The following is a 7,901-nucleotide window of genomic DNA, read 5'->3' as shown; positions in this document are numbered from 1 at the left end:
CTTCATTTCTCTTTTGTAATATCTGAGGTAGAAATCAGTTTTGAAAGTTGCCTCAACTGTTTGATGACCTCATGCACAGATTTCTTTTACACTTGCCCCAGGGAATCTCCAGGAAGGTGGTGAAGCCAGCTAGTCCTTGGATATTATTTCTGGCTCAATCTTTAAAAGCAAACAGTTCAGAATAAAGCAGGTCATGTTGTGGAATAATCTTTTTGTACACTTTGAATACGTATTACTTCTATTGGCTAATAAAAAGCTGATTGGCTAATAGCTGGACAGGAAGAGATTGAGCTAGAGAGGCAGACTAAGAGAATTCTGGGAAGAGAAAGGGCTGAGTCAGAGAGTCCCCAGCAAATGCAGAGAAGCAAGATGAGAATGCAATACTGAGGAAAGGTACCAAGTCACATGGCTAAACCTAGATAGGAATTATGAGTTAATTTAAGTGTAAGAGTTAGCTACCCAAGCCTGAGCTATTGGCTGAGAATTTACAAATAATATTTGTTGGTTATTTGGAAGCAGGAACATTCCACCTACAATGTCATAACACTGGGAGGAGATTTTTTTCTTCCTAAGAGGATCAATTTGATGAAATATGTGATGTTCTGAATGCTACCAGAAGGTATTCTTTTAAAGAACAAATTTGTCCCTGAATTTGTGATACACATCAATAATAAGATTATCTGGGAAACCATTGTTTTACCCATAAAAAAGCCATAATCATTTACCACATGGCAAAGTTTTCATTTCCACAGCAAGGATACTAAGAATAATGAATAAAGACCTAATAAAAACGATACAGTCATAGTGGAAAGATCAGGTGGGAAGAGTGTGTGTGACTCATGAATTCAAGGGGAGAAAGCCCCAATTCTCCAAATGAGAATATCAATAGATAACATCAAAAATGGGAGTCCAAGAACAGAAGGGCATGTATTTATAGCTGTAGATGTCAGTGACAAAAGTGTCAACTCAGATACTTTGAGTGGTGTTTCGGAACATTACTTTATGTAAAGGTGTGCTACATGTGAAAAGGTGTGTTACATTTGTTTATGTTGCAAAATATTATTGTAACTGGGCACAGATGTGTCATATTTGTTTACTCTTTGGAATATTACTTTAACTGTGCAAAGGTGTGTTACATTTGTTTATTCTTTGGAATATTACTTTAACTGTAAATATGTGTCACATTTGTTTATGCTGAAGAATATTACTTTAGCTGTGTAAAGGTGTGTTACTTTTATTTATGCTGCATTTATTTAATGATGTAAGGATGTGTGTTTAATTACGTAAAGTATGTTGCATCTGTTACACCTTGCCTGCCTAAGGCACCTGATTGATCTAGTAAAGAACAGAACAGCCAATAGCTAGGCAGGACAGGGTAGGTAAGGCTGGCAGGTAGAGAGAATAAGTGGGAGGAGAAATCTAGACTCAAAAGAGGAAGAACGAATAAGAGAAGAAAGAGTGAGGGAAAAAGAGAGAGAGATGCCAAGGGCTAGCTGGGCAGCCAGTAGACAGATGGACAGGAGAAGTAGTGAAAGATATACAGAAGTAAGGTAATAAGCCCTGAGGCAAAAGGTAGGTAAAGAGAAACAGGTTAATTTAAGTTAAAAAGAGCTAGCCAGAAATGAGCCTAAGCTAGGCTGAGCATTCAAAACTAATAAGAAATTGGTGTCATGATTTAGGAGCTGGTTGGTAGCCCTAAAAGAAAAACCCTTGTACAAAGTAGTATGCTTCTAAAGGGGTGGAGGAGGGACCTGTGTTGTCCTAATAGCATCATAAAAAGATTCTTCAGCTGTCTTTTTATCTTGATTTAATGAAAGTTAAAGGAAAAAAATGGAGATGAATTGCAAAGAATCTACAAGCCAAATAACCCAAGGGGAGAAACATTTTGCTGGAGATTTCAGTCACCATCTTCTGAGAGCTTTGAGTCCAGGGTTAGGAATTTGAGTTTTAAAGCTCAAATGGGGTTGAAATGGACACAGGGAAGAGGCAGAAATTAGGCATTCCAAGGTTGGAAGATGGCACATATTGTACATGAGACGATTTCCATGTTTATATGTTAATGAAGCTGAAGAAGATGCCTTCCAAACATCGACAAGTATGAAAAGTACCATAAAGGGCTGAAGATGCAGCTCAATTGGTGGAGTGTTTGTTTGCCCAGCACACAGCAAGGCCTGGGTTGGATTCCCAGCATCACATAAAACTAGGTGTGGTGGCACACACCTATAATCCCATCCCTCAGGAAGTGGAGGCAGGAACCCCAAAAGTTCACAGTCATCTGAGCTACATAGAATGTCTTAAGCCAGCCTAGGCTACATAAAACCATCGAAAAATAAGTAAAGAATTAACAGTTAAGCAGACATCCAAAGGTGAGGTTATTTCTCTTAAAAACAGTATATTCCAGTATTCCAACTTCACAGTTTCCATTTTCAGACTTGGAAGTATGAGGCTGGACCTAGTGGATTCCAGGTTGGTTATCTGTTCCTACTGCTCTCAGTGGACAATTGCACAGGCTCCATTCCTACCCTCTAGTCTGCTCTAGTGAGGAAACATTCAATAGGAGGCGTGAATAAATGGACCCACTAAAAAGCTTCTTAACAGTGGGGTGGGGTAGGGTGGAGAACAAACCCACCACATTCCCAAATGCCACTAGTCTAAAGAGTCTGATGTTAGCTGGGCGTTGGTGGCACACGCCTTTAATCCCAGCACTCGGGAGGCAGAGGCAGGCGGATCTCTGTGAGTTTGAGACCAGCCTGGACTACAAGAGCTAGTTACAGGACAGCCTCCAAAGCCACAGAGAAACCCTGTCTCAAAAAACCAAAAACTAAAAATTAAAAAAAAGAGAGTCTGATGTTAAACAGATGAGCTGCTGTGAGAACTCCTGAAGACATTCTCCAGCAAACAGCAAATGATCAACTCAGGCAATTAGTTCCCAAGGCTCTCTGCCACCATCCAAACTTCTTTAGGTTTCAAGCTAGCTTTTCCAAACTCCACTCAGACTTTCATTGTGTGGTATCCACATTCCATCTTTGGTAGCCACCCAACTATAATTGGAGTGGCAAGGTCAATAACCCAAACACCACCCATGTTTCTCATTGGTTCCTGAAGATGTCGCTCAGTTGGTAGAGTGCTTGTCTTGCCTCTATATGCCACAGCAATGCCACAAAATTTACTGCTTTGTGTTGTGTGAGAGCCAAGATTAAATTTTAAGTTTTTAATTACTGTGCCTAAGAGAACCATGAAACAAAATGCCTCTAACCTGTAAGCAACTTTCTGAATGACAGATGCTTCCTGAGATGCCTGAAGCTGTTGCTTATGGAAAATAACAAGCCACATGGTTCACTCCCCTAAACAAATTTGCTTGACCCAACTACACTGGATGTGCTGGATCACATGGAGGTGGAAGGGACTTGACCGGAAGTAGTCAGGATATATGTTTGCCGTTGATTGGACCTGGTGGGAAATAGATAGCCTTACGGGTTTGGCTTTTTAAGCCTCTGCAGAATGTGACTCTTTTCCATTTTCTGGGAACCCAGGAGTGGACCTGGCCAGAGTCTCGCATCCTGGCCAGTATTTAACTAAAGCTTGCTTCAAATTTGGCTCAAAATCATGGTGGTGGTCTTATTCTCCCCTGGTGGGATTAACAACTGTTGAACCAAAACTACAAAGAGGTGTAACTGTAAAAATGACCATTTTCTTGGTCAGACAATCTCAGGAAATGTTTGACAGGACTGTGTCCCTGTGGATGCTAAAATTGTGAAACCAAATATGTAACTTACACAAAAGTAATTGTGATGGTTTCTTGTGATAGAAGTTTGGTGTTCTGTGTATTATTGACCATTCACTTTTTAAAATTCATTTGGAAATTTATGTCTAGTAAAAGTCACTCTTTTTAATGTGCAAGTCTCTGACTTTAATCATGTGTGTAGATTCTTGTAATTTCAACACAATCAGGCTCCAGAACATTCTATCATCCCAAACATTTGTTCGGTCCCACTTGTAATCTCTTTTTTGTTCACATAACTTTGCCTTTTCCAGAATATCAAATGGTGGCCTAAGTATGGTCTTGAACACCTTTAATCTCAGTATGTAGAAGCAGAGGCAGCTGGATTTCTGTGAGTTAGAGGCCAGCTGGTCTACATAGTGAGTTTCCCGACAGCCAGGACTATGCAGAGAGACCCAGTTTATCAAATGATGTCAGAATGGAGCGTTTTGTGATTCCTGTCACTTAGCACAATATATTTGAGATTCATCCACACAATAGTATTTGTGTTTACATGTGTCCATGAGATGTATAACATGATACAATATATTATGTACATACAAACTTTCAGGTAAGTAGAGTCATAGACTGTTAGTAAGATAGCACTAAGTGAGGACTTAAGAGGTGGCTCAGCTGTGGAGAGCATTTGCTGCTCTTGCAGAGGACCTGAGTTTGGTCCCTAGAATACACATGGCACCTTGCAATCCTCAATAACTCCAGGTCTAGGGAATCCAGTGAAGTATTCTGGCTTCCTTGGGTACTAGGCACATATGTGGACATGTACATACATACATACATACATACATGCATACATACATACAGGCATAACATTTTTGCATATAAAATAAAATAAGTACATCTATTTTTTAAAAAAGACAGTACCAAGTGTCTGTGGACCCTCATGCCAATTGCAAGACATCAAAAGCAGGAAGCTGCCATTGCTATCCCATTTGTCATCTTATCACATGTAACTACCTCTCGATGTTCATCACAAACCATTTCAGCGCCACAAGGATCTACTTAGTACAACCTCTTATAGTCAACCCCTACTCTTCCCCTCCCCGTCTTTCCTGACTTTTGGCAGCCACCAATCTACTATCCACTTCAATGATTTTGTTATTTCAATAATGTCATATAAATGGAGCCATTGCGTAGGACTAGGTGTTTAATGTTTTTTATTTAGCACAAAGCTATTATGTGTCCCCATTGTTTCTTTCTGTTTGTTACCGGGTTGAGTATTCCATTGCATGCACTCTCCAGTTTGTTTGTCCATCTACCTACTCATCGCCATTTGGAGTGTTTCCAAAACTTGGCAATTATGAACAAATAGCTTCTGTAATAGTTACATGTGGGCTTCATGCAAATATAAATTTTCGTTTTTCTTGTGCAACACCTACGAGAGGAGTGCCTTCATTTTGTGAAATGTGAATTTAAAAGGTGTTTAAGTTGTATTAATTTACTTATTTATTTAGTGTGTGAAGTGCAAGTGCCGTGACATACAAGTGTAGGTCAGAGGACAATCTACGGGAGTCACTTTTCTCCTGTCACCCTGTGGGTCCTAGGGGTGGAACTCAGCTTATCAGGCTTGGTTGGAGATACTTTTACCCATGGAGCCATCTCGCAGACCATGAAGCTTGAATTTTTATCCTTAAAAGAAAAGCCTCAGGCTGGAGAGACAGCTCAGTGAGTAAAGCACTTGCCACTGGAGCATTAATGACCTGAGTTCAAATCCCCAGAACCCACACAAAGCCTGGCACGGTGCTACACATCTCTCATCCTGTTGCTTCCGTTGAGAGATGGAAGGCAGAGACAGGAGGATTCCTTGACGTTCATGGGCCAGCTAGCCTGCCATATATAACAGAGAACACAAAAACACCTGCCTCAAAGTTTTTTCTCTCCCACTTCCTCTCTCTTCCCTCTCTTCTTCTTTTCCCTCTTTCCCTCTCCTTCCTCTCCTTCTCTATACCCCACACACATACAAAATCACCATAAAATGAACAAATGAAAGAAAGAAATGGCCCAATTGTTTGCCACTAGTCACACCACTCTCTTTCCCTTCAGCAGTAAATTGTTCCATATCCTTGTCCCGGCTCTTGGTGATTTCAGGTTTGTTTTGTTGTTTGGTTTTCAGGTTCAGAGTGACATTCCATCGCTTCAGTTTGAATTTATTAAGACCAGTTTGACGAAGACAACCTCAGCTTGAATAAATAGTACTCAGGCCTGCTTATTTGTTTTACCATTTTCCAGTTGATCTACAAAAATCATAGAGAGTACTAGATGGACTCAGAACCCTAGCATAGGAACCCGAAAATAGAAGCCACCTGCTAGTTGATTCCTTTAAAGAGTGACTGTTGCCAGCTAGTCCCTGTGGGGTATTATACTCATAACTTGTTGAGTTTTTTCCTCAGAGCAGTGTATTTAAAGTCTGGCTGCTACAGATTTGAGATCGATGGAGAAACCAGGCAAGGAACAGACTCAAGGGAGGACCAAGAAGCTGGACACTTAACAAATGAGTGCTCAGAGTGAGGGTGGAGACCCACAGAAGCCCAGAAGGGTCGAAGCATCAATACACTGGGTGATCAGGAATCCAGGAAACACACAACCCAATTAACACAGGTCATAGACCAACCATCAGAGAAGGAACAAGGAACTAAAAATCTAGAAGCCACAACACACCAGTCACTCCTAGGAGATGGCATGAGATGGAGCCTTTAAGACTGAAGTAATCTTACACAGCCTCATGACCTTCCCTTCCTTCTGGGATGGCAGCCAGCACCTGGGTGGGGTTTCCAGGTCTACAGGCACTAGCTATGCCCTGTGCCTTGAGAGCTATGGTCAAACACAGCAGTAGTTCCCTCCTCCCCAGAGCACCAAGTAGAAAAACATGTATCCCTCCTGTAATTCTGGGGTAGTTATAAACCTTAAAAAGTTCAGAATGAAAAAAAAAAAAAAAAAGAAAACGTCAGACTTGATAAAGTGGAAAGTGTACGGATTAAGTCAAGAGGTCAAGTTCAGCTTGACTTAAGCTGTGCTGTGGTTTCTTTGTTCTTTTTGAATTTTATTATTATGATTCTTAAATGTTTTAGAGCAAGATGGCTCAGCAGGCAAAGGTACTTACCACCAAGCCTGATGACCTCAGTTTGATCCCCAAAGTTCTTTGCCCTTGACACAAAAGCTATGGCACAAGCACACCCACACATATTCATACACATAAACACAATACATAAATTAATGTAGTAAAAATTTTTTAATCTCTTAAAACATTTTGTTACTTGACATAAAATTTGCCAAGTACAGTTTCAACATATACACACAATATGGATGGTTAAACCGATTTTAACTAGGGAATCTTATCTTTAGATTCAGATGACTTTATTTATTTTCAAACTAATATTTTGTAATCCCTTAAATGTGTTGCTGGAATGGTAAAAGTTCAATGGCTGCATAAATATCTGCCAGGGACTGAAATTCTAAACCCTGGCTGGAGAAGGTTCATGGAAGCAGGTGTATAGAGTTTCTCCTTTGGTCACAGGTTTCTTCCAGCCCAGCACACCAAGATTCTAGTAATTTCCTTTGAGTCTGGGACAGGAGAACTGCATTCCATCCCAGGTGAAAGATACGAGGAGACCTGCCCTCACCCTTACTTGGGAACTGCTTCCACATTGTCCTGGGCAGAACTGACCATGGGGCACGTGCTCCCTTGTGTACATTTGAGCTGTTGGAACCAAGAGCAATCCGAAGTTAAGAAGCTGAAATCCCACTCGAAGGATTAACGAGGGACAAACCCAGGAGACTCTAGCCACAGTGAAAAGCTCTTTTGGGTTGGCACAGGCACAGACAACCTGACCCTGTTATGAGAAAATCTGCTGACAAATCAAAATTTAGCAAGTCTGGGTGGCCAATGAGAGGGAAGAGCGATTTGTGACAGGTGGTTTTAAGAATCAGGTGAGCTCAGAGACCTCCTCAGGGCATCATGGGTGGACAGCATCCAGGGACAGAGAGGAAGGAGAGAGAGCATGAAAACTGGGACTGGTGACAGCTGGGCGGTTGCCTCCTTGGAAAGTGGCCTGATCAGTTGGCAGTCTGTGATTGGCTGGAGCTTGTCTGTTGCGATTGGTCAAGTCTCAGCTCGTTTTTTTTG

Source organism: Cricetulus griseus (genome assembly GCF_003668045.3).
Source record: "Cricetulus griseus strain 17A/GY chromosome 1 unlocalized genomic scaffold, alternate assembly CriGri-PICRH-1.0 chr1_1, whole genome shotgun sequence".
Classification (NCBI taxonomy): Eukaryota; Metazoa; Chordata; class Mammalia; order Rodentia; family Cricetidae; genus Cricetulus; species Cricetulus griseus.
This window is presented reverse-complemented; position numbering follows the sequence as displayed.